General features: G+C 50.6%; 1 protein-coding gene across 3 annotated transcripts in view; it reads left to right on the top strand.

Moving 5' to 3' along the window:
• Positions 1 to 356: 356 nt before the first annotated feature.
• The window catches only part of sh2b2 (SH2B adaptor protein 2), a 249,364-nt gene continuing 222,494 nt past the window's right edge, over positions 357 to 27,226 (top strand). For 2 of the 3 annotated variants that reach the window (XM_085964144.1, XM_085964142.1), the window contains exon 1: positions 362 to 540. The gene's annotated coding sequence lies outside the window, so the exon portion shown is untranslated. Of the gene's footprint in view, positions 541 to 27,226 lie in introns of all 3 variants that reach the window. The other variant, XR_015073195.1, reaches the window with a different exon arrangement.

The following is a 27,226-nucleotide window of genomic DNA, read 5'->3' as shown; positions in this document are numbered from 1 at the left end:
TATCGATTTACCAAGGGTTGGGTACCCAGGATGTTTTCACACTGCAACCAATACATCAATAGGCGAGTCCCGGGAGAGGGGAATCATTACAGAGTGAACAGGAGAGCCCGGTCCACATAAACTGCCCTGCTGTTTTGGCAACTGGTAGTTGACTCGGATTGAGAATGCAGTGAGGATGTTTATAATAATATCTGCTGGGGATCCGCTTGCCGCCTCCGCCACATTTCTCACACTTGTTTTTAAATGAAACTTTTTTTATGCCAATTGCCCCAAATTCCTTGGGTGTGACATCATTGAGGAGGCAGCTGTTTAGTGCTGAGTGCGTGTGTGTGTGAGAGAGAGAGAGACACCCGCCCCCACAGCCTGGACTGGCCAACATCTCCAGCCCGGCCCGGCCCGGCCGGCCGGCAGTGCGCAGGACCAAGCTGAAACTGACAGGGACGTGGACATGTTGTGCTGGTGAAATTAACCAGCGCCCGCCGCCCCGCCACAGAAACAGCTGGCCAGCAGGCAGGGCAACATCTGCAACATGCAGCGGGCGTGAGTAAAACAAAACCCAGCCTCGTTAAACCATTATTTTATTTTTAAATAAACAAGAGAGCGCGATGGCTGTGATGTTTTTAGCAGCCATGGTTACAGCCTGGGAGAGCTGGCTGCCTCCATCTGCGATACAATTCATCTTTCGAGAGAGAGTGAGAGAGAGATAGACGGGCGGGGGAAATGGTGGGGTATTTTAACAACCCGGGGTGTGTTATCTCTTTCAATTGTGTGTGGACTGAGGTTCTATGAGGATGGGATTCATCTTAAAGCACAGGTCCACACAGGGTCAACCCCGGGGTTTAATCCTATGTTGTCTCCGGTGTAAATATTGAGAACCCAGCACACCACAGGAACAGACTGACATCCAGGTTATTGTTTCTCCTGAAACAAGACTAACTGCATTTTTAAAAAAACACATTTTAAACATGCAGTAAACATCCCAACGAATTTGTAAAATTAGGGATGATTTTAGAACAGTAATTGTTGAAATGGATCCAAACTCTAACCCTGTTTGTAGCAGATAAAATGCTAATGTACCTTATGTTGAACTGTTCATTTTTTCCTGATAATTTCAGCCTTGCTTTCCTGAACTCCTAGCCACACAAGGTGAAGGATGATCCAGTTTATGGATAGCTCCAAATCCTGGGAGGGGGAGGAGGGAAAAGTATCCTCACCCATTTCCCTCAACCCTGTGTTCTGAGGGGCATGGAGAGGCCCAGTCTAACTGGGGGGAGGAGGGGGGGGGGAGAGAAGGGGAAATTCCTGATATATTACACGAGGCAGCTAAATAAATCCTGATATATTTGTAGTAATGCGGTGATCTCCTGTGTCATTGCCCAGTGAAAAAGTGTATAAATATAATGTGTTCTCTCTCCTTTGCCTGTCTCTCTCTGTGTCTCACTTTCGCTCTGTCTTTGCTCTCTCTCTCTCTCTTTCTTTGACTCTGCATGCCTCTCACACACTTCTCTATCTCTGTTTATCTATGACTCCTCACTCTCCCTTTGTGTAGGTTTTTCTTTGTCTGCTCTCTGCTGTACGTCTCACTCACTTTCTGTCTCTTTACACGCTAGTGGACAGGTACAAAAACTAAAGGCTAATGGGATGTTGTCCTTTATCTCAAGGGGCTGGAATACAAGGGGTGGAAGTGACGCTCCAGCTGTTCAGAGCTCTGGTTAGAGCCCACCTCAAGTACGGGGTTCAGTTCTGGGCCCCGTATCTCAGGAAGGATACATTGGCCTTGGAGGAGGTGCAGCACAGATTCAACAGAATGATAGCAAAATACTGCAGATGTTGGAAATCCGAAATAACAACAGAAAATGCTGGAAAAACTCAGCAGGTCAGGCAACATCCGTGGAGAGAAATTTGAGTTGACGTTTCGGGTCGAACCCTTCTTCAAAACTGGAAAGAAAAGAAACTAGATTGAAGGCAGGGCTGCGATCGGACAAAAGAATAAAATAAACAAAAGAAGTAAAAGAGATTAGAAGCTAGATGAGATGGTAATAGGCTGAGATTAGGTGTAAAGTGTACTGGCAGGGCAAAAGATAGCTGCCAGGTGTGAGAGAGAAACAAAAAGAAAGGGGGGGGGGGAAAGGAGTGGAACAATTACAAGAGAAAATGAAATGGGGGCCGAGCTTATGATCTGAAATTGTTGAACTCGATATTGAGTCCGGAAGGCTGCAGAGTGCCTAATCGGAAGATGAGGTGCTGTTCCTCGAGTTTACGTTGAGCTTCCGTGGAACAATACAAGAGGCCAAGGACGGTGAGGTCCGAGTGGGAATGGAGCGGTGAATTAAAATGACAGGCGACCGGAAGCTCGGGGTCACCCTTACGGACTGAACGGAGGTGTTCCGCAAAGCGGCCACCCAATCTGCGTTTGGTCTCCCCAATGTAGAGGAGACCGCATCGTGAGCAGCGAATACAGTATACTAGATTGCGAGAAGTACAAGTAAATCGCTGTTTCACCTGGAAGGGGTGTTTGGGGCCCTGGACAGTGGGAAGGGGGGAGGTATAGGGGCAGGTGTTACATCTCCTCCGCTTGCACGGGAAGGTGCCAGGCGAAGGGGAAGGGCTGTTTGGGGTGATAGAGGAGTGGACTAGGGTGTCTCGGAGGGAGCGGTCCCTGCGGAATGCTGAAAGGGGAGGGGAGGGGAAGATAAGTTTGGTGGTGGGATCACTTTGGAGGTAGCGGAAATCACACACACACAGACACAGAAACCCCACAGTGCAGATAGAGGCCATTTCGGCCCATCGAGCCTGCACCGACACATATCCCACCCGATCCCCGTAACCCCTACACCAACACATATCCCACCCTATCCCCGTAACCCCACGTATTTAATCCCACTAACACTAAGGGTCAATTTATCATAGCCAATCATCCTAAACTGCACATCTTTGGACTGTGGGAGGAAACCGGAGCACCCGGAGGAAACCCACGCAAACACGGGGAGAATGTGCAAACTCCACACAGACAGTCGCCCGAGGCCGGATTCGAACCCAGGTCCCTGGCGCTGTGAGGCAACAGTGCTAACCACTATGCCACCGTGCTGCCGGAGGATGATCCGTTGAATGTGGAGGCTGGTGGGGTGAAAGGTGAGGACAAGGGGAACCCTATCGTGGTTCCGGGAGGGAGGGGCAGGGGTGAGTGCAGAAGTGTGGGAGATAGAACTGACACAGTCGAGGGCAGTGTCAACCACGGTAGAGGGGAATCCTCGGTTGCAGAAAAAGGAAGACATGTCTGAAGCACTGGTGTGGAAGGTGGCATCGTCGGAGCAGATACGGCGGAGACGGAGAAACTGGGAGAATGGAATAGAGTCCTTACAGGAAGCGGGGTGGGAGGAAGTGTAGTCCAGGTAGCTGTGGGAGTCAGTGGGCTTGTAGTGAATATTGGTCGATAACCTATCCCCAGAGATGGAGACGGAGAAGCCGAGGAAGGGAAGGGAAGAGTCAGAGATGGGCCATGTGAAGGTGAGGGAAGTGTGGAAATTGGAGGCAAAGTGAATGAAATTGTCAAGTTCGGGGCGAGAGCAGGAAACGGCACCGATACAGTCATCAATGTATCGGAAAAAGAGGTGAGGGAGCGGACCTGAGTAGGACTGGAACAAAGATTGTTCCACATAGCCCACGAAAAGGCAGGCATAGCTAGGACCCATGCGGGTACCCATGGCAACACCTTTGATTTGGAGGAAATGAGTGGAGTTAAAGGAGAAGTTGTTCAATGTGAGAACAAGTTCAGCCAGGCGGAGGAGGGTCGTGGTGGATGGGGACTGGTCGGGCCTCTGTTCAAGGAAGAAGCGGAGTGCCCTCAGGCCATCCGGGTGGGGGATGGAGGTGTAGAGGGATTGTACGTCCATGGTGAAAAGGAAGCGGTTGGGGCCAGGAAACTGGAAACTGTTAAAGTGGCGGAGGGCGTCCGAAGAGTCGCGGATGTAGGTGGGAAGAGACTGGACAAGGGGAGAAAAGATAGAGTCAAGATAGGAAGAGATAAGTTCCGTAGGGCAAGAACAGGCTTCCCTTCCCTTCCTCGACTTCTCCGTCTCCAACTCTGGGGATAGGTTATCGACCAATATTCACTACAAGCCCACTGACTCCCACAGCTACCTGGACTACACTTCCTCCCACCCCACTTCCTGTAAGGACTCTATTCCATTCTCCCAGTTTCTCCGTCTCCGCCGTATCTGCTCCGACGATGCCACCTTCCACACCAGTGCTTCAGACATGTCTTCCTTTTTCTGCAACCGAGGATTCCCCTCTACCGTGGTTGACACTGCCCTCGACCGTGTCAGTTCTATCTCCTGCACTTCTGCCCTCACCCCTGCCCCTCCCTCCCGGAACCACGATAGGGTTCCCCTTGTCCTCACCTTTCACCCCACCAGCCTCTGGCATTTCCGCTACCTCCAAAGTGATCCCACCACCAAACGTATCTTCCCCTCCCCTCCCCTTTCAGCATTCCGCAGGGACCGCTCCCTCCGAGACACCCTAGTCCACTCCTCTATCACCCCAAACAGCCCTTCCCCTTCGCCTGGCACCTTCCCGTGCAAGCGGAGGAGATGTAACACCTGCCCCTATACCTCCCCCCTTCCCACTGTCCAGGGCCCCAAACACCCCTTCCAGGTGAAACAGCGATTTACTTGTACTTCTTGCAATCTAGTATACTGTATTCGCTGCTCACGATGCGGTCTCCTCTACATTGGGGAGACCAAACGCAGATTGGGTGACCGCTTTGCGGAACACCTCCGTTCAGTCCATAAGGGTGACCCCGAGCTTCCGGTCGCCTGTCATTTTAATTCACCTCTCCATTCCCACTCGGACCTCACCGTCCTTGGCCTCTTGTATTGTTCCACGGAAGCTCAACGTAAACTCGAGGAACAGCACCTCATCTTCTGATTAGGCACTTTACAGCCTTCCGGACTCAATATCGAGTTCAACAATTTCAGATCATAAGCTCGGCCCCCATTTCATTTTCTCTTGTAATTGTTCCACTCCTTTCCCCCCCCCGCCCCCTTTCCTTTTGTTTCTCTCTCACACCTGGCAGCTATCTTTTGCCCTGCCAGTACACTTTACACCCAATCTCAGCCTATTACCATCTCGTCTAGCTTCTAATCTCTTTTACTTCTTTTGTTTCTTTTATTCTTTTGTCCGATCGCAGCCCTGCCTTCGATCTAGTTTCTTTTCTTTCCAGTTTTGAAGAAGGGTTCGACCCGAAACGTCAACTCAAATTTCTCTCCACGGATGTTGCCTGACCTGCTGAATTTTTCCAGCATTTTCTGTTGTTATTTCAACAGAATGATACCGGGGCTAATGGGTTAAATGATGAGGACAGGTTGTGTAGACTAGACTAGGCTTGTATTCCCTTCAGTATAGAAGATTAAGGGGTGATCTAATTGAGGTGTTTAAGATGATCAAAGGATTCGATCGGGTAGATAGAGAGAGAAACTATTTCCACTGGCGGGGGAGTTCAGAACAAGGGGGCAGAACCTTAAAATTAGAGCCAGGCCGTTCAGGGGTGACGTCAGGAAGCACTTCTTCACACAAAGGGGAGTGGAAATCTGGAACTCTCGCCCCCAAAAAGCTGTTGAGGCTGGGGGGTCAGTTGAAATTTTCAAGACTGAGATTGATAGATTTTTGTTAGCCAAGGGTATTAAGGGATAGGGAGCCAAGGCAGGTAAATGGAGTTAAGAGACAGATCAGCCATGATCTCTTTGAATGGCGGAACAGGCTCAAGGGATGACGTCCTCCTGTTCCTATGATTTTCTGTCTCTTTCTTCTGTGGCCTGATGTTCCAGTCTCAATGGTAACAATAGCTCATTCATTTTAATGAGTTACTGTCAGTGTTACAATTGGAACATCCAGGCCTGCATGTTTTTCTTTTATTATATCTGAGGTTACTTCTCACATTCCTCCTCACTCTTTGTGTGTGTGTATATCTGTTTTTCTATCCACCTTGCTCTCTCTGCTATACCTCTCATGAGCCACGGAGACTGGGAGGCAGACTTAGGGCTGTTAAGCTCTGATAGCTGCAGAACTAATCTTGTTTCTCTTTGTAGGGAAGGGGCTGGGACAATTGTTGGCTTTGTGTGAGAGAATGGGGGTGCTGGCACATTCATGGAACTGAGAGTCAGAGCTGGATTCGGAGAGTGAGGTGCTGGACCAGGGGGTAGGAAGGGAAGAGGGAAGTGGGAGTTTGTTGCAGAATAATGGTTGCAGTGGGAGGTGTGATTGGACCCTGGTAACCATGCGAGCAATTACACATCAACAGTTATCTGGTTAGCATGGACTAAATAGCAGTAAGACATGCTGGATCTCTATGGACAAATTCATTTTATTTATAATCTGGGCTGGCACTCCAGTGTAGTACTGAGGGAGTGATGTACTGCCGGAGGGGCCGTCTTTTAGATGAGACGTTAAACCAAGGCTCTGCCTGTCCCCTTAGGTGGATGTAAAAGATCCCTTGGTACTATTCGAAGAAGAGCAGGGGAGTTCTCCCGGTGACCCGGCCAGTATTTATCCCTCAACCAAAATCGCTATCACTTAATCATAGAATGACACAGCACAGAGGGAGGCCATTCGGCCCATCCTGCCTGTGCCGGCTCTTTGAAAGAGCTCTCCAGTTAGTCCCACTCCCCCGCTCTTTCCCCGTAGCCCTGAAAATTTTTCCCCTTCAAGTATTTATCCAATTCCCTTTTGAAAGTTACTATTGAATCTGCTTCCACCGCCCTTTAAGGCAGCACATTGCACATGTGCAGTTTTGGTCACCTTACCTGAGGAAGGACGTTCTTGCCATGGAGGGAGTGCAGCGAAGATTCACCAGGCTGATACCTGGGATGGCAGGAATGACGTATGAGGAGAGATTGTGTCGATTGGGCTTATACTCACTGGAGTTTAGAAGATTGAGAGGGGATCTCATCGAAACCTATAAAATTCTGTCAGGTCTGGACAGACTAGATGCAGGAAGGATGTTTCTGATGGCCGGGGAGTCCAGAATCAGGGGTCATAGTCTAAGGATAAGGGGTAAGCCATTTAGGACTGAAATGAGGAGGAATTTCTTCACCCAGAGAGTGGTGAACCTGTGGAATTCTCTGCCACAGAGGGCGGTGGAGGCTAGTTCATTAAATATATTCAAGAAAGAGTTGGATATATTTCTTGAGGCTAAAGGGATCAAGGGATATGGGGAGAAGGCAGGGACAAGGTACTGAATTTGGATGATCAGCCATGATCACATTGAATGGCGGAGCAGGCTCGAAGGGCCGAATGGCCTACTCCTGCTCCTATCTTCTATGTTTCTATCACAACAACTTGCTGCGTAAAGAAAACCCTTCTCATTTCCCCCAGGATTCTTTCCCAATGATCTGAAATCTGTGCCCTATGGCTACCGACCCTCCTGCCAGTGGAAATAGCTTCTCCCTATCTACCAATGTTCCCCGTTATTTTTTGGGGGGCTGCGCGGCCCCTTTAACAGGCTGCACAGTCCACTCAAAAGTCCGCGCATGCGCGTTTTTAAAATTTAACAGCCGGCTCACCAGCTGTGCAGGACCCCTGGAGTTTAAAGGGAACATTGCTATCTACTCCATCAAAACCCCTCATCATTTTGATCACCTCTATTAAATCTCCCCTAAACCTTCTCTGCTCTAAGGAGAAGAGCCCCAGCTTCTCCAGTCTCTCCACATAACTGAATTCTCTCCTCTCCGGTACCATTCTGGTGAATCTCCTCTGCACCCTCTCCAAGGCCTTGACATCCTTCCTAAAGTGCGGTGCCCAGAATAGGTCACAATACTCCAGCTGGGGCCTAACTGGTGATTTCTAAAGGTTCACCATAACTTCTTTGCTTTTGTACTCTGCCTCTATTAATAAAGCCAAGGATCCCATGTGCTTTGTTAACCGCTTTCTCAACTTGTCCTGCCACCTTCAGAGATTTGTGTACGTACATCCCCAGGTCTCTCTGTTCCTGCACCCCCTTTAACATTGTACCATTCAGTTTATATTGCCTCCCATCATTTTTCATTCCAAAATGCATTACTTCACACTTCTCTGCATTAAACTTAATTTGCCATGTCTCTGCCCTTCCCATCAGTCTGTCCATGTCCTCCTGAAGTCTGTTACTATCCTCCTCATTGTTTACTACATTTCCGAGTTTTGTGTTATCTGCAAACTTTAAAATTATGCCCTGTATACCCAAATCCAGGTCATTCATATATATCAAGAAGAGCAGCGGTCTTAACACCGACCCCTGGGGGAACCACTGTATACTTCCCTCCAGTATGAAAAATAAATGTTCACCACCACTCTCTGCTTTCTGTTTCTTAGCCAATTTTGTATCCATGCTGCCACTGTTCCTCTAATCCCATGGGCTTTAATTTTGCTAGCAAGTCTATTATGTGGTACTTTATCAAATGCCTTCTGAAAGTCTATATACACAACATCAACTGCACTACCCTCTCTGTTACTTCATCAAAGAACTCAGTGAAGTTGGTCAGACACGATTTGCCTTTAACATCCATGTGGGCGTTCATTTATTAACCCTTGATCTTCTAAGTGACAATTAATTTTGTCCTGGATTATTGTCTCTAAAAGTTTCCCCACTCCCGACGTTAAGCCGACTGACCTGTAGTTGCCGGGTTTATCTCTCTCCCCTTTTTTGAACAAGGGTATAAGATTTGCAATCCTCCAGTCCTCTGGCACCACCCCCATGTCCGACTAGGGTTAGAAGGTTGGGGCCAGACCCTCCATTATCTCCACCCTTACTTCCCTCAGCAACCTAGGATACAAAACATCCAGACCGGGTGACTTTTATACTTTGAGTACTGTCAGCCCTTTAAGTACTTCCTCTTTATCTATTTCTATCCTGTCCAATATCACCACTGCCTCCTCCTTCACTGCTACATTGGCAGCATCCTCTTCTCTAATGAAGCAAAGTGCTCAATTAGCACCATGACCTCTGCCTCCATAAGAAGATCACGTTTTTGGTCCCTAATCAGCCTCACCCTTCCTCTGACTATTCTTTTACTCTTTATACGTTTATAAAAGACTTTGGTGTTTCCTTTTATGTTATCCGCTAATCTTTTTCATGCATGTTCTTCGTTCCTCTTATTTCCTTTTTCAGTTCTCCTCTGCACTTTCTATATTCTGCGCGAACACTAAAACGGATTATCTGGTCATTTATCTCATTACTGTTTGTGGGAGCTTGCTGTGCACAGATAGACTGCTGTGTTTCATTCATTACAACAGTGACGACACTTCAAAAGTACTTCATTGGCTGTGAAGTGCTTTGGGACACCCTGAGGTCATGAAAGACGCTGCGTAAATGCAAGTCTTTCTTTCTGGATATGAAATCAATGACTCCAATATTATAAATTGTTATATAAACATACAATTGGCTGATAAACATTATAAATTATATAGATCAATAAAAACAAATCAATTTTTATGATTTCAGTATTATAAATTCCCAATAGATTAATGATTCCAGTGTTTGAACACAATCTGACTGGTAAAGACCAGAGCAGAGGCTGCACACAGGCCTAGTCCCAGGGAGCGAAAACACTCCAGAGCCAGGTAGTAGAGCAGGGCGGAGGGCAAGTCTGGGCCTGGGGAGTGGGTAGTGTGAGGCCTGGGCCTGGGGAGTGTGGGGTCTGGGCCTGGGGAGTGGGGCAGTGTGAGGTCTGGGCCTGGGGAGTGGGGCCTGGGGAGTGGGTAGTGTGAGCCTGGGCCTGGGGAGTGGGGCAGTGTGAGTCTGGGCCTGGGGAGTGGGGCAGTGAGCCTGGGCCTGGGGAGTGGGGCAGTGTGAAGTCTGGGCCTGGGGAGTATGGGGTCTGGGCCTGGGGAGTGGGGCAGTGTGGGGTCTGGGCCTGGGGAGTGGGCAGTGTGAGGTCTGGGCCTGGGGAGTGGGGCAGTGTGGGGTCTGGGCCTGGGGAGTGGGGCAGTGTGAGGTCTGGGCCTGGGGAGTGGGCAGTGTGAGGTCTGGGCCTGGGGAGTGGGGCAGTGTGAGTCTGGGCCTGGGGAGTGGGGCAGTGTGGGGTCTGGGCCTGGGTCGTGGGGCAGTGTGGGGTTTGGGCCTGGGGAGTGGGGCAGTGTGAGTCTGGGCCTGGGGAGTGAGGCAGTGTGAGGTCTGGGCCTGGGGAGTGGGCAGTGTGGGGTCTGGGCCTGGGGAGTGGGGCAGTGTGGGGTCTGGGCCTGGGGAGTGGGGCAGTGTGAAGTCTGGGCCTGGGGAGTGAGGCAGTGTGAGGTCTGGGCCTGGGGAGTGGGCAGTGTGGGGTCTGGGCCTGGGGAGTGGGGCAGTGTGGGGTCTGGGCCTGGGGAGTGGGGCAGTGTGCGGTCTGGGCCTGGGGAGTGGGCAGTGTGGGGTCTGGGCCTGGGGAGTGGGGCAGTGTGGTGTCTGGGTCTGGGGAGTGGGGCAGTGTGGGGTCTGGGCCTGGGGAGTGGGCAGTGTGAAGTCTGGGCCTGGGGAGTGGGGCAGTGTGGGGTCTGGGCCTGGGGAGTGGGGCAGTGTGGGGTCTGGGCCTGGGGAGTGGGCAGTGTGCGGTCTGGGCCTGGGGAGTGGGCAGTGTGAGTCTGGGCCTGGGGAGTGGGGCAGTGTGAGGTCTGGGCCTGGGGAGTGGGCAGTGTGAGCCTGGGCCTGGGGAGTGGGCAGTGTGAAATCTGGGCCTGGGGAGTGGGGCAGTGTGAAGTCTGGGCCTGGGGAGTGGGGCAGTGTGGGGTCTGGGCCTGGGGAGTGGGCAGTGTGAGGTCTGGGCCTGGGGAGTGGGTAGCGTGAAGTCTGGGCCTGGGGAGTGGGGCAGTGTGAAGTCTGGGCCTGGGAAGTGGGGCAGTGTGGGGTCTGGGCCTGGGGAGTGGGGTAGTGTGGGGTCTGGGCCTGGGGAGTGGGGCAGTGTGAGGCCTGGGCCTGGGGAGTGGGCAGTGTGGGGTCTGGGCCTGGGGAGTGGGGCAGTGTGGAGTCTGGGCCTGGGGAGTGGGCAGTGTGGGGTCTGGGCCTGGGGAGTGGGGCAGTGTGGGGCCTGGGCCTGGGGAGTGGGGCAGTGTGGGGTCTGGGCCTGGGGAGTGGGGCAGTGTGAGGCCTGGGCCTGGGGAGTGGGCAGTGTGGGGTCTGGGCCTGGGGAGTGGGGCAGTGTGGAGTCTGGGCCTGGGGAGTGGGCAGTGTGGGATCTGGGCCTGGGGAGTGGGGCAGTGTGGGGCCTGGGCCTGGGGAGTGGGCAGTGTGGGGTCTGGGCCTGGGGAGTGGGGCAGTGTGGAGTCTGGGCCTGGGGAGTGGGGCAGTGTGGGGCCTGGGCCTGGGGAGTGGGTAGTGTGAGGTCTGGGCCTGGGGAGTGAGGCAGTGTGGGGCCTCGGCCTGGGCCTGGGGAGTGGGGCAGTGTGAAGTCTGGGCCTGGGGAGTGGGGCAGTGTGAAGTCTGGGCCTGGGGAGTGAGGCAGTGTGGGGCCTGGGCCTGGGGAGTGGGTAGTGTGAGGTCTGGGCCTGGGGAGTGAGGCAGTGTGAGGTCTGGGCCTGGGTTTGGACCTGTGGAGTGGTGAGATAATGAAAGTGGAAAATAACCAGTTAGCAGAAAAACACATAATCAACAAGGAACTGAGTATTGGCTCATGTCCACAATTCCGTGTGTGTACAAACATACAGAAATGAGCAGCAGAAAAGACCAGCTGGTCCATCTAGCCTGCCCCACACCATGATGGACGGAGCATCAATATTAGGCACTGGTGAAGCTCACTGTCTTGACTATCTCATGAAGGCTGGGCATTGGATGAGATGCTGGAGGCCAGGGGTCACTTGGAGCTGTACCCCAGGGTACAGGGGTCACTGGGAGCTGTACCCCAGGGTACAGGGGTCACTGGGAGCTGTACCCCAGGGTACAGGAGTCACTTGGAGCTGTACCCCAGGGTACAGTGGTCACTGGGAGCTGTACCCCAGGGTACAGGGGTCACTGGGAGCTGTACCCCAGGGTACAGGGGTCACTTGGAGCTGTACCCCAGGGTACAGGGGTCACTGGGAGCTGTACCCCAGGGTACAGGGTGTTGTGTATGTACCTTTAAGAGAGAACTGATTTTATACTGTAGTACCGGCAGTGACCACACCTGTATATAAAGCCATAGCAGGCTTCTGTACTTTCAGTTTAAGCTTACCCTCTGTTCAGTAGATACCTGTTATTATTGTTCTCCTGCGGTCCGTGTATTATTGATACTCGGACACTACACTGGCGATGAGCAGGTTCGAACACACCTGCAGTACTGCATCACCTCACGGGGATCTTTCCCTGAAAAGAAGCTTCTTGGAGGTCGAAGTCAGAGCAACGGGCGTCGACCGCGGGCAACCGCCCAGGGATCCATCGGAGTTCGGAGAATTGCAGGGGAGGCTGTGGAGAGCTGGGCTTGGCTCCCCAGTCGAGGTGTTCCAGCAAATCGTGCTGGTAGCAGGTGTTAGATCCGTGATTCTTTAAATAGGATGTTACCCCAAGAACTACACGGAGGCTGTAACTTAACAATCAACAGGTATTTACTGGAGTGGAGTAGTCTCAAGACTGAAGTACAGAAGCCTGCTCCGGCTTTATATACAGGTGTGGTCACTGCCAGTACTACAGTATACAGGAGCTGTAAAACAGTTCTCTCTTAAAGGTACATACACAACAATTCCTCCCCTTTTAGATTAACAGTACCATAACATTCATTTAACAATTAACATTTTTAACATGCAACATTAACTGAAAATAGTCCATTTATAGATTCAGTCTTGGGGCGGCTCCCTGATCCTTTCGGGATAGCGCCTTTCCTGAGGTTCTTGTTCTTGGTGCGGAGGCGATTCTGGCCCCTTTTCATCGGTTAGTTCATCGGTTTCCACTGCTACTGGTTCGGAGGTAGATGCTACCGGTATGTCGGGTTCATACCCAGGTACTCGAGACATGGGGTTGACTCGTTCCTGTGACGCTAAGATCTGATTGACGTGGCATCTCACAATGTTCTCCCCGGCATCCACTGTGTACATTAATGGCCCCTGCCTTGTGCATATCATTCCGGGTTGCCATTTCTCTGTTCGGTAGTCACGGGCCAAGACTGGTTGTCCTACATTGAAGCTCCTTGTCGGCTTCTCATTGATGTGCTGGAATTGTTTATCCTCAACATTTCTTCGCACATTGGGTCTGAGCAAATCCAGACGAGATCTCAACCTTCGGTTAAAGAACATCATGGCCGGGGTCTGGTTGGTAACTGCATGTGTCGCATTTCTGTAGGCTAATAGGAAATTGTCCACCTTATGCTGTAGTGGAATTTCATCATCGCACATGGCCTTTATCGTCTTTTTAAAGGTTTGTACGAACCTTTCAGCCAATCCATTTGTGGCTGGATGATAAATTTTCAAAACTCTTCGGACACAAACTGTGGTCCATTATCAGAGCAAATCTGCTCTGGCAAGCCGTTCCTGGCAAATATGGTCCGTAGGACTGCAATCGTTTTCTCTGTAGTGGTTGAGGACATTTTTATCACCTCAGGCCATTTCGAGTGAGCATCCACTGCTATTAAGAACATTGAGTCCATGAATGGACCAGCAAAATCAATATGCACCCGTTGCCATGGAGAGGAGGGCCACTCCCATGGGTGTAGAGGGGCATGTGGTGGTGCATTTTGAACCTTCTGGCATCCTGAGCAGCTCTTGGTTAGGTCCTCGATTTGTTGATCGATCCCCGGCCACCACACATAAGCCCTAGCAAGGCTTTTCATTTTCACCCCTCCCAGATGACCTTCATGAAGCTCATTTAGCACTCTCTCCCTTAACTTGGGTGGAATCACCACTCGGGATCCACACATCACTGTCCCCTGGCATACTGACAGCTGTTCTCTTCTGGATGAGAATGCTGGCAACAGTGAGTCGCCATGTGTTGGCCATCCCCTCACCGTCAAATCATATACCCGAGACAGTGTCGGATCATTGCGGGTCTCCTTCTCTATATCCGCGTTCGTTACTGGCAATCGTTCAATTATTGATGAATAAAATATCTCGATAGGGTCCACTGCTGGTGCTTCCTCCACAGTAGGCAGTGGCAGGTGTAATAGCCCATCAGCGTTTCCATGCTGTTTCGTGCCTTTATATTCTATTTCATATTGATTCGCCCCAGAAACAGGGACCATCTTTGTAACCGTTGTGCAGTCATCACTGGAACGCCCTTCTTAGGATTAAAGATGGAGACAAGTGGTTGGTGGTCAGTCAGCAAGGTGAACTTCTGCCCATGCAGATAGTGGTTGAATTTTTTTACTCCCCATACTAGGCTGAGGGCCTCCCTGTCAATCTGGGCGTAGTTGCGCTCGGCTGAGGTTAGTGACCGAGACGCAAAGGCTACTGGCCTCTCCAACCTGTCTGGGAATTTGTGTGACAGCACCACTCCAATACCCTGTTCCTGGGACTAGGGACAGGGTCATTGGCAAGGCTTGGAAACTAAGCAGAGCCAGGCCTGGTTAGTACCTGGAGGGGTGACCATCAGGGAAGACCAGGATGCAGAAGGTCACAGAAGGAGCCCCGAGGAGGGGCGGTTGGTGAGAAGGTCACGGGAGGGGTGGCTGGTGAGCAGGCCTGGGCGTTGGGCTGAAGATTGTCGGACAGGAAGAATGGTGGAAATGGAATGGCGGCGCGCACAGATGCAGCGGCTTTGCTTCTCCCAGGACGGTGCTATTTACGTTTAATGTTATTTGTACTGGACTCATGGGAGCTTGCAAGATCACATTTCGTTGTTCATGTACTTGTGCATTGTACAATGACAATAAAGTTGAATTATTATATTATTACCATAGGGTGATGCATCACATGCCAAATGAATTGGTAGTGCTGGGTTGAAATGGGCCAACACCTCTTTTGATGTGATCAATTCTTTACACTTCTGGAAAGCTCGTCTACGTTCGTCATTCCACTTCCATGGCACCCCTGTTTGCAGTAGGGTGTTCAGTGGGTGTAATACCGTGGACAAATTTGGTAAGAACTTATGGTAGTAGTTCACCAGCCCAAGGAATGACCTCAGTTGTGACACATTTTCTGGTGCTGGAGCCTTGACTACTGCCTCAATCTTTTCAGGGGACTTATGTAACCCCTCTTCATCGATGACGTGGCCACAATACGAGATCTGCTTCTGGAAAAACTCGCACTTGTGGCGATTAGCTCGTAGCCCATATTCCTTTAATCTGGTGAGCACCTTCTCCAAGTTGGCAAGGTGATCACTGTCATTTTCGCCCGTGACCAGGATGTCGTCCAAATAACACTGGGTCCCTGGAATCCCTTGCAGGACTTGATCCATCACCCTTTGCCAAAGAGCCGGAGCCGATGCTACCCCGAACACCAGCCGGTTGTATTGATAGAGACCTTTATGAGTGTTGATCGTGAGGTATTGTTTCGAGGCTTCTTCTACCTCCATTTGCAAGTACGCCTGGGCTAGATCAATTTTGGTGAAGCGTTTACCTCCAGATAGCGAGGCGAAAATATCCTCAATTCGTGGAAGCGGATATTGTACCGTGTGAAGGACTGGGTTCACTGTCACCTTAAAATCCCCACAGATGCGGACCTTCTTTGGTTCCCCAGGCGTATTACTCAACGACCTCTTCATTACAGGAACGATGGGTGTAGCCCACTTGCTCCAGTCTACTTTGGACAGTACTCCTGAACGTTGCAACCCTTCCAGCTCTGCTTCGACGGCTGGTCTGATCGCATAAGGCACTGGTCTGGCCTTAAGAAACTTTGGGCTTGCATTTTCCTCTATTTTAATCATTGCTGTTATGCCTTTTAGTGTTCCGAGTCCCTCCTGGAACACTTCTTTTGCGACAGTTAGCATTTTTGATAGTCGGCCAGGTGTGACGTCGTCATCCTTTTTGGCCTCAACCTTCAGTGCCTGTATGGAATGCCAATCTAATTGTATCTTCCGGATCCATTCACGTCCTAGCTGTGGTGGTCCTCCATCTGGCAATACATATAAGTCCATTTTAGGTATTTCCTGGCCTTTGTATATCACTTTCACCCTTATTTTTCCTTTGGGGTAGACGTTTTGCCCCGTGTACGTCTTCAAGACAATCTCTGTAACTTTCAAGGGTATGTGTGAAAATAGCCGCTTGTAGTCCCTTTGGTTTATGACTGTTAGGGCTGATCCTGTGTCCAATTCCATTTTCACTTGGACTCCGTCTATCTTGAGTGTAACCCAGATAGACTGGTGATCCTCCATTTTGGTTACCTTATGTAATTTCAGACAACCCAGCTCCTTGCTTCCGGAGTCTGTGTCACTTTTCTGTTCGCCTGAACTACTGTCCATCACCTTGTGTACCTTTTTGTACTTCTCCTGTGGAGATTCCTTGCAGTTGGTTTTCTTCCCAGACCTGCAGACTCTTGCTATGTGTCCTGCTTTTCCACACTGTCTGCACACTTGGTCCTTGAACCAACAATCCTTCTGGTCGTGTGTTGTTCTGCCACAGCGATAACACTTCCCTGTTCCATAGGACATTTCATTGGTGCCATATTCTTGCGGTCTCCGTTGTATCTCTGCAGTGCCTCTTGCGGCTGCTTCGTGTGATACTGCCATACTGAAAGCCTTGTCCAGCGTAAGATCCTTTTCTGATAGAAGCCGTTTCTGGGTTCCTTCACTTTGAAGCCCACACACAAACTTGTCCCTTAACATATCTGCTAATCCCACTCCAAACTGGCAGTGTTTCGATAGCTTGCGCAGTTCCGCTAAGTACTCAGCATTGCTTTTGTCTTTGTGTTGGTTCCTTTTATGGAACTTAAATCGTTCTGCTATCAGCAGCGGTGTGGGGTTTAAGTGGTCCTGTAGGATTTCTACTATGCTTTCGAAATTCTTATTCACAGGCTTCTCTGGGGTTATTAGGTTTCACAGTAACCCATAAGTTTTTGCACCCATTATAGCCACTTTTGGGGCGGTAAAGTCGGGCGGCCGCTAAAGTTTGCGCCCGGCGCAAAGTCGAGGCCACTTCGCCGATATTCAGTTGCATCGCCCTAAGAGGTTGCTGCTGCGCTAAAACAGGTGATGCACGACTATCATTAGGCGCTAAGCCGGCAGCCCGGGGTGCTAACACCGGAAGTTGGGCGCAGGGCAGGTGCGGCGAGCTGCTGATTGCCGGCAGACACTCTGGCGGTGAGCTCTTAAAGGGGGAGGGTGGATTTGTTTTTTTGACAGGCCGAGACTAGTGTATTTGTGTTTTTGGGGAGGGCTTCTCTCCATCACTTTGTTCCTCCTCCTCCTCCTCTTCCTCCTCCTCCTCCTCCTCCTCCTCCTCCTGCTCCAGTAGGAGTGTTGCAAAATGGCTGCCTAAAGGAGTGCCGTTTAATTTGCACTCCCCGCGGCCCGCCTCGGCTGTGTACCGTTCCACTTCACAGTCGTTCGGGCCGCCAGGCGCACAATGGGGCGGCACGAGTGAAGTTCCGGTTCCGAGCGCACAAAGGGCGTTGCACGACAAAATGACGTCATGATCTGCGCGCGCAGATGAGCGCACGCAATGACTTTGCGCCGGTGCTAAATGTCTACTGAAGTTGGGGCGAGGCGCAGATCGCGCTGCGCCCGGGGTGCTAAGCGCCTAGCGCTCGAGATCTACTCCTCCTAAGGCGCTAACGGCTGGCGCAGCCAACTGAATTCCTAGGCCATGGAATTTAACAAAACCAGTGCTTTCCTAGCATCTGGCACTTCATTCGCCCTGCAGTACACCTCAATACGTTCCACATATGTCGCCCAATCTTCGACTTCATTGTCGAACGTAGAGATACTGCCACTCTTCGGCATCCCTGGGTGTGATTTAACTGTCAAAAATGGGGTCTCCCGCGCTTTCCCTTCTTCTCCGCTGCGGCTTGTAAAAATGGCGTCTCCCGCGCTCTTCCTTCTTCTCCGCAGCTCAATGGCATCTCCCGTGCTCTCCCTTCTCCCCGTGGACACTGTTCAGCCCTTGAGCCCTGGCTGTGCTCTGCGCAATTTTTTTTTCTGTGCGCCTTTCCCGTTTCCGCCACTCGGTCCTGAACCCGGCTGCTGCTTTACCCTCTCTCTCTCCGTTTTGTTTTTCCTCGACGCCGCTCGGTTTTCAACCCCCGGCTGCGCCCTGTGCGCTTCACCCTCTATCTTACCCCGTCGACGCTGCTCGGCTTTTTCTCTGCTGTCGGTCGGCTCCAGCCGCCGCTGTCCGGGAAGGGTCTGCGCTGTACCTGTCGTCAGTCTGTTGCTGATCGTCATGGCTGGGGAACCAAGCCCGGCTCTCCACAGCCTCCCCTGCGATGTTCACACTCTCTGCCGGACGACTGGGCGGTTGCTCGTGGTCGACGCCCGTGTTTCTGGCCTCGACTTTCTTCCACCGCCCTCCCGGAGCGAATCCTCGAAGGGAAATGCAGAGGTGCAGGTAGATTCGAATCGACACTCGTCGCCACTGTTAGATCCGTGATTCTTTAAATAGGATGTTTCCCCAAGAACTACACGGAGACTGTAACTTAACAATCAACAGGTATTTACTGGAGTGGAGTAGTCTCAAGACTGAAGTACAGAAGCCTGCTCCGGCTTTATATACAGGTGTGGTCACTGCCGGTACTACAGTATACAGGAGCTGTAAAACAGTTCTCTCTTAAAGGTACATACACAACAGCAGGTAGTGCGCTGACCCTTCTGGACTGCGGCGGGCTCGAGCTCGATCGAGCGGCTCTGCAAAGGAGCCGTGCAGCATCGTCGGGAGGAAAAGAGAGAGAGAGAGGGTGGAGCGCACAGGGCGCGGTCGGTGCTCAAGAACCGGGCAGCGTAGAGAAAATAAAACGAGGGGAAGGAAAAGTGAGACGCACCGAAGCCGCGGGTCACCGCCATTACCCGATAGAACGCTAGGAGCAGCGTGGCAGCAAGGGGAAGAAGGAAAAGCGCGGGAGGCGCCATTTTATTCCATTGGGGAAGAAGGAAAAGCGCGGGAGGTGCCATTTTAATCCATTGGGGAAGAAGAAAAAGCGCGGGAGGCGCCATTTTAAACCACCCAAGATGCCGAAGAGTGGCAGTATCACTGTTTTCGACAACGAGGTAGAAGACTGGACCACGTATGTAGAAAGAATTGAAGTGTACTGCAAGGCAAATGAGGTGGCCGACGGAAAGAAGGCATCGGTATTATTAAATTTGATGGGCGCGAGAACGTACGGCCTATTGCGGAATTTAATTACCCCAGCTAAACCAATGGAGAAAAGTTTTGAAGAGATTGTTAATATCTTACAGGAACACCTAAACCCTACACCGCTGCTGATAGCAGAAAGGTTCAAGTTCCATAAAAGAAACCAGCACAAAGATGAAAGCAATGCTGACTATCTTACGGAACTACGCAAGTTATCGAAGCACTGCCAGTTCAGAGCAGGACTGGCAGACACCTTAAGGGATAAGTTTGTCTGCGGGCTCCAGAGTGAAGGAACCCAGAAACGACTACTTTCGGAAAAGGACCTGACGCTAGAACAGGCTTTCAGCGTGGCAGTATCCTACGAAGCAGCAGTATGGGGAGCTGCGGAAATACAACAGAAACCACAAGAATACAGCACTAACAAAATGGCATATGGAGCAGAAAAGTGCTATCGCTGCGGCAGAACAACCCATGATCAGAAGGACTGCTGGTTTAAGGACAAAGTATGCAGGCAATGTGGAAAAATGGGACACATAGCAAGAGTCTGCAGGTCGGGAAAGAAAACCAACACTAAAAGAACTACTAAGGAAAAGTACAAGAAAGTAAAAAAAATGACAGACAGTAGTTCAGATGATCAGGAGAGTGATAATGACTACGGGAACAGGAGACTAAGTTGTCTAAAGTTACACAACGTGATCGCAAAGGAGGATCACCGAACCATTTGGGTCACCCTCATGATAGCAGGGTCCCAAGTAAAGATGGAATTGGACACAGGATCAGCCCTAACTGTCATGAATCGACGAGACTATGAGCAGCTATTCTCACACATACCCTTGAAGGACACATCCATTGTATTGAAGACATACACGGGGCAAAAAGTCTACCCCAGAGGAAAAATAAGGGTGCCAGTTAAATACAACGGCAAGGAAACACAGAAACTGTATCTATATATACTACAAGATGGAGGACCACCATTATTGGGACGTGAATGGATCCGAAAAATACAATTGGATTGGCATTCCATTCAGGCACTAACTGTGACTGACAAAAAGGATGACGACGTCACACCTGGACGACTGTCAAAAATTCTAACTGACACGAAAGAGGTGTTCCAACAAGGACTTGGGACTCTAAAAGGAGTAACGGCAACGATAAAAATCGAAGATAACGCAAACCCAAAATTGTTTAAGGCCAGACCAGTACCGTACGCGATCTGCCCAGCCATTGAAGCAGAGCTGGAGAGTCTGGAGCGTTCGGGTGTGCTGTCCAAGGTGGACTGGAGCGAGTGGGCCACACCCATCATTCCTGTAATGAAGAAATCATTGAGCAGCATGCCTGGGGAGCCGAAGAAGGTTCGCATCTGTGGGGACTTCAAGGTAACTGTGAACCCAGTCCTGCACACAGTACAATATCCACTGCCACGGATAGAAGATATTTTCGCCTCACTATCTGGAGGGAAACGCTTTACGAAGATTGATCTGGCCCAAGCGTATCTACAAATGGAGGTGGAAGAATCATCTAGGAAATACCTCACGATAAACACTCACAAAGGTCTTTACCAGTACAACCGACTGGTATTCGGGGTAGCATCAGCCCCGGCTATTTGGCAGAGGGCAATGGAACAAGTCCTGCAAGGGATCCCGGGGACCCAGTGTTATTTGGATGACATCCTGGTTACGGGCGAAAATGACAGTGAACACCTTGCCAACCTGGAGCAGGTGCTCACTAGATTACAAGAATATGGGCTACGAGCCAACCGCCCCAAATGCGAGTTCTTCAGGAGACAAATCTCGTATTGTGGCCACATGATTGATGAGGAAGGGTTGCATAAGTCCCCAGACAAGATTGAGGCAGTAGTCAAGACTCCAGCACCGGAAAATGTGTCGCAACTGAGGTCGTTCCTCGGGTTGGTGAACTACTACCATAAGTTCTTGCCGAATTTATCTACAATTCTGCACCCACTGAATGCCCTGCTGCAAACTGGAGTAACATGGAAATGGAGTGATGAGTGTAAGCGTGCCTTTCAGAAATGTAAATGCCTAATCACTTCAAAAGAAGTATTGGCCCACTACAATCCAACACTACCGATTCGGTTGGCATGTGATGCGTCTCCCTATGGCATTGGAGCAGTGCTGTCACACAAATTCCTTGACGGTTCAGAGAGGTCAATGCTCGTTAACCTCAGCCCAGCGTAACTACGCCCAGATTGACAGGGAGGCCCTCAGCCTGGTGTGGGGGGTGAAGAAGTTTAATCACTATCTGCACGGGCAGAAATTCACCCTACTGACTGACCATCAGCCTCTGGTCTCCATTTTTAACCCAAAGAAGGGTGTTCCGGTGATGACGGCGCAATGGCTGCAAAGATGGTCACTTTTTCTAGGGGCACATCAGTACGACATAGAGTACAAGGGTACGAAACAGCATGGAAACGCTGATGGGCTGTCGCGCCTACCGTTGCCTACTGTGGAGGAAGCACCTGCAGTGGACCCTGTTGAGATATTCCATTCAACCATAGTCGAATGTCTACCTGTTACAAACTCAAGTATAGAGAAGGAAACCCGAAATGACCCGACACTCTCTCAGGCCTATGATTTGATGGTGAAGGGATGGCCAGCACATGGCGACTCACTGTTGCCAGCATTCTCGCCAAGGAGAGAACAGCTGTCAGTGTGCCGGGGGACCTTGATGTGTGGATCCCGAGTGGTAATTCCACCCAAGTTGAGAGATAGAGGCCTAGAAATTGGGTTTTGGCGCAGCGACGGCTTTAGCGCCGGAAGTTAGTGCCGGAGCTAAGTCGCTCTGGGCGGGCCAAAAATTCACTAGTTCTGCGCCCAAACGGCTGCTGGCGCTGCTGAAAGCTGTTTGTGCCTGAAAACTGGCGCTACGCGCTGAATTGCGGTGCTATTCCGGCGCTGCGGCGCCCGCTGCGGTGCGGCAGGTTCGGGAAGTGCAGGCCTCCTCCTTCCCTTAAGGAGGAGCTGCCTGCACCCGGCCGCGGCCCGCGAAAATCATTGTAAAAATGAGCCCGGCACCTCGGACAAGTGCCGGGCTTGCATCTGTCCCGGGGGGGGGGGGGAGAAGTCCGGGGAGGGAGCTGCGGCCAGGCGGCCGGCGGGAAAGCGGCCGGCCGCCGCGGGGCCTTTAATGCGCCGGCGCAAAGTCCAGTAAGGCACCTCTGCCAGAACGTTGCTTGCGGCTGCCACGGGCGAGGCGGCCACAAGTCAATTTCGGAGTTCGGGCGGGTTACCATGGCAACCGGGACGCTGCGCACACCGATGACGTCATCGGTGCCGGCGCAGCGCTAACGGCCTAACGCCGATTTAGGGACCCACTCAATTTCTAAACTGGCCATAACTCCGGCGCTAGGCCCTCTAGCGCCTCAAAAGCGGCGCTAAGCCTACCGAATTTCTAAGCCAGAGTGCTCAATGAGCTTCATGAGGGTCATCTGGGAGGGGTAAAAATAAAGAGCCTAGCCAGGGCATTTGTGTGGTGGCCGGGAATCGATAAAGAAATCGAGGATATGACCAAGAGATGCATAGGATGCCAGAAGGTCCAAAACGCTCCACCACAGGCCCCGCTACACCCATGGGAGTGGCCCTCATCTCCATGGCAATGGGTACACATTGATTTTGCTGGTCCATTTATGGACTCAATGTTTGTAGTCGCCATGGATGCCCATTCGAAATGGCCAGAGGTCATCAAAATGTCCTCCACCACCACGGAGAAAACTATTGCAGTCCTACGGACCATCTTCACCAGGAATGGCTTGCCAGAACAGATTTGTTCCGACAATGGACCACAGTTTGTGTCTGAGGATTTCCGGAGGTTCCTGAGGAATAATGGGGTGAAACATTACACATCTGCCCCATATCATCCAGCCACAAATGGATTGGCTGAGAGGTTTGTTCAGACCTTTAAAAAGGCAATAAAGGCAATGTGTAACAACGACATACCACTACAACACAAGGTGGATAATTTCTTGTTTGCTTACCGGAATGCAACACATGCAGTCACCAACCAAGCTCCAGCCATAATGTTCTTCAACTGAAGGCTAAGATGTCGCCTGGATTTGCTCAAACCAAACATAAGACGAGATGTTGAGAATAAGCAATTCCAGCACATCAATGAGAAGCCAACCAGGAGCTTCAAGATAGGGCAACCAGTCTTGGCCCGCGACTACCGAACAGAAAAATGGCAGCCAGGAACGATATGCACACAGCAGGGACCACTAATGTACACAGTGGGCGTTGGAGAGAGCATCATGAGATGCCATGCTGACCAGATTCTAGAGTCACAGGAACAAGCCAAACCCATACCACGAGCATATGCACCTGATAATGAACCCGAAGTACAGATTGCGTCTACCTCAGAATCAGTGGTATTGGAAGCAGACGAACCAACCAATGACAATGAGCCAGAATTGACTCCGCCGCAAGAACAGGATACTCGAGAAAGGCGCTATCCGGTCAGGATCAAGAAGCCTCCTCAAAGACTGAACTTATAAATGATTATTTCAGTTGATGTATATAGTACAGAGAAAATTGTCATTGTAATTAGTTATTATTTAATTGTTAAATGAATGTTATGTACTCTTTATCTAAAAGGGGAGGAATTGTTGTGTATGTACCTTTAAGAGAGAACTGATTTGATACTGTAGTACCGGCAGTGACCACACCTTTATATAAAGCCATAGCAGGCTTCTGTACTTTCAGTTTAAGCTTACCCTCTGTTCAGTAAATACCTGTTATTATTGCTCTCCTGCAGTCCGTGTATTATTGATACTCGGACACTACACAGGGGTCACTGGGAGCTGTACCCCAGGGTACAGGGGTCACTTGGAGCTGTACCCCAGGGTACAGGGGTCACTGGGAGCTGTACACCAAGGTACAGGGGTCACTGGGGGCTGTACCCCAGGGTACAGGGGTCACTGGGGGCTGTAACCCAGGGTACAGGAGTCACTGGAGTCTGTACCCCAGGGTACAGGGGTCACTGGGGGCTGTACCCCAGGGTACAGGGGTCACTGGGAGCTGTACCCCAGGGTACAGGGGTCACTGGGAGCTGGACCTGGGAGAGAGCAGCATCGGCAGAGCTTAAAACCGGCGGCAGCAGCGAGGCCCGACCACAGAGCCTGGACCTGGGAGAGAGCAGCATCGGCAGAGCTTAAAACCGGCGGCAGTGAGCGAGGCCCGACCACAGAGCCTGGACCTGGACCTGGGAGAGAGCAGCATCGGCAGAGCTTAAAACCAGCGGCAGTGAGGGAGGCCCAACCACAGAGCCTGGACCTGGACCTGGGAGAGAGCAGCATCGGCAGAGCTTAAAACCGGTGGCAGTGAGTGAGGAGCGGCCACAGAGCCTGGACCTGGACCTGGGAGAGAGCAGCATCGGCAGAGCTTAAAACCGGCGGCAGTGAGTGAGGAGCGGCCACAGAGCCTGGACCTGGACATGGGAGAGAGCAGCATCGGCAGAGCTTAAAACTGGCGGCAGCAGCGAGGCCCGACCACAGAGCCTGGACCTGGACCTGGGAGAGAGCAGCATCGGCAGAGCATAAAACTGGCGGCAGCAGCGAGGCCCGACAATTCAGCAGCAGGGGAGAGAGGTAAAAAGTAATCAAAGTGTGACATCAGCAGGAAGCAGGTAAGTGATTGGTTGGTGAGTATTTCTCTCTTTTTTAAACTTTAACTCTGGTTTATAGTTTCTAAGGTCTCTCTGGTGTAGCGGGGACTGTTGGTAAAATGATTAGTGGGATTGATTGATTTAATTTAAACTCAATTAATTAAAGGGTAAATCATGGCAGGACAGCCTGGCCCCGTGATCTGCTCCTTCTGCGATATGTGGGAACTCAGGGACACTTCCTGTGTCCCTGACAACTACGTGTGCAGGAAATGCACCCAGCTGCAGCTACTGACAGACCGCATTGCGGCGCTGGAGCTGCGATTGGATGCATACTGGAGTGTTCACGATGCGCGGGACATTGTGAATAGCACGTTTAGGGAGTTGGACACACCACAGGTAGAGGTTGGACAGGAATAAAGGGAACGGGTGACCAACAGGCAGAGTACTAGGCGCAGGCAGGTAGTGCAGGGGTCCCCTGTGGCCATCCCCCTCTCCAACAGATACACCACTTTGAGTACTGTTGGGGGGGATGGCTTATCAGAGGAAGGCAGCAGCAGCCAACTTCCTGTCACCAGGGGTGGCTCTGCTGCACAGAATGGGAGGAAAAAGAGTGGTAGAGCTATAGTAATAGGGGATTCAATTGTAAGGGGAATAGATAGACGTTTCTGCGGCCGCAAATGAGGATGGTGTGTTGCCTCCCTGGTGCAAGGGTCAAGGATGTCTCCGAGCGGCTGCAGAACATCTTGGAAGGGGAGGGTGAACAGCCAGTTGTCGTGGTGCATATAGGCACCAACGATGTAGGTAAAAAGCGGGATGAGGTCCTAAAAGCGGAATATAGGGAGTTAGGAGGTAAATTAAAAAACAGGACCTCAAAGGTAGTAATCTCAGGATTGCTACCAGTGCCACGTGCTAGTCAGAGTAGAAATAGAAGGATACTTCAGATGAATACGTGGCTAGAGGAATGGTGCCAGGGGGAGGGATTCAAGTTCCTGGGACATTGGAACCGGTTCTGGGGGGGGGGGTGGGACCAGTTCAAACCGGACAGTCTGCACCTGGGCAGGGCTGGAACCGATGTCCTAGGGGGTTTGTTTGCTAGTGCTGTGGGGGAGGGTTTAAACTAAAATGGAAGGGGGTTGGAACCTGAGCAGGGAGACAGAGGAAAGGGAAACAAGGATAAAAGCAAAAGATAGGAAGGAGAAAAACAAAAGTGGCAGTCAGAGAAATCAACAGTTTAAATCAAACATGGCCATAGTAAATAATAATTCTAATAGGTCTAAGAGCGTTAAAAAAACAAGCCTGAAGGCTTTGTGTCTTAATGCGAGGAGCATTTGTAATAAGGTGGATGAATTGGCTGCACAAATAGAGGTAAACAAATTTGATTTCGTTGGGATTATGGAAACGTGGCTCAAGGATGGCCAAGACTGGGAACTCAACATCCAGGGGTATGCGATATTCAGGAAAGATAGGCAAAAAGGAAAGGGAGGTGGGGTAGCATTACTGGTTAAAGAAGGGATTAACACAATTGTAATGAAGGATATTAGCTCTGATGATGTGGAATCTGTATGGGTAGAATTGAGAAATACTAAGGGGAAAAAAACGTTAGTGGGAGTGGTTTATAGACCTCCAAACAGTAAGGCGGAGGTTGGGGATGGCATTAAAAGGGAAATTAAAGAAGCGTGCAATAAGGGCACAGCAGTCATCATGGGTGACTTTAATCTACATATAGATTCGGCTAACCAAATTGGTAACAATACTGTGGAGGAGGAATTCCTGGAGTGTTTATGGGATGGTTTCCTGGACCAATATGTCGAGGAACCAACCAGAGATCAGGCCATCTTAGACTGGGTATTATGTAACGAGAAAGGATTAATTAGCAATCTTGTTGTACGAGGCCCCTTGGGTCGGAGCGATCATAATATGATCGAATTCTTCATTAAGATGGAGAATGAAGTAGTTGACTCAGAAACAAGGGTCCTCAATTTAAATAAAGGAAACTACGATGGTCTGAGGAGCGATTGGGTAGGATTGATTGGGGAATGGCACTCAAAGGGGTGATGGTGGATAGGCAATGGCAAACATTCAAAGACCGAATGGATGAACTACAGAAGTTGTTCATCCCAGTTTGGCATAAAAATAAAACAAAAAATGTGACTCAACCGTGAGTAACAAAGGAAATTAGGGACAGCATAAGATCCAAGGAGAGGACATACAAATTGGCCAGAAAAAGCAACAATCCTGAGGATTGGGAGCAGTTCAGGGTTCAACAAAGGAGGACAAAGGGATTAATTAAGAAAGGGAAAATAGAATATGAGAGTAAGCTTGCACGGAACATAAAAACTGACTGTAAAAGCTTTTATAGATATGTGAAGAGAAAAAGATTGGTGAAGTCAAGCGTAGGTCCCTTGCAGTCAGAATTGGGGGAATTTATAATGGGGAACAAAGAAATGGCAGACCAACTAAATACATATTTTGGTTCTGTCTTCACAAAG

Source organism: Somniosus microcephalus, chromosome 22 (assembly GCF_052327205.1).
Source record: "Somniosus microcephalus isolate GS21.2 chromosome 22, FLI_Smic_1.0, whole genome shotgun sequence".
NCBI lineage: Eukaryota > Metazoa > Chordata > Chondrichthyes > Squaliformes > Somniosidae > Somniosus > Somniosus microcephalus.
Note: the sequence above shows the minus strand (reverse complement) of the source record. Positions and strands in the feature narration are given on the sequence as shown.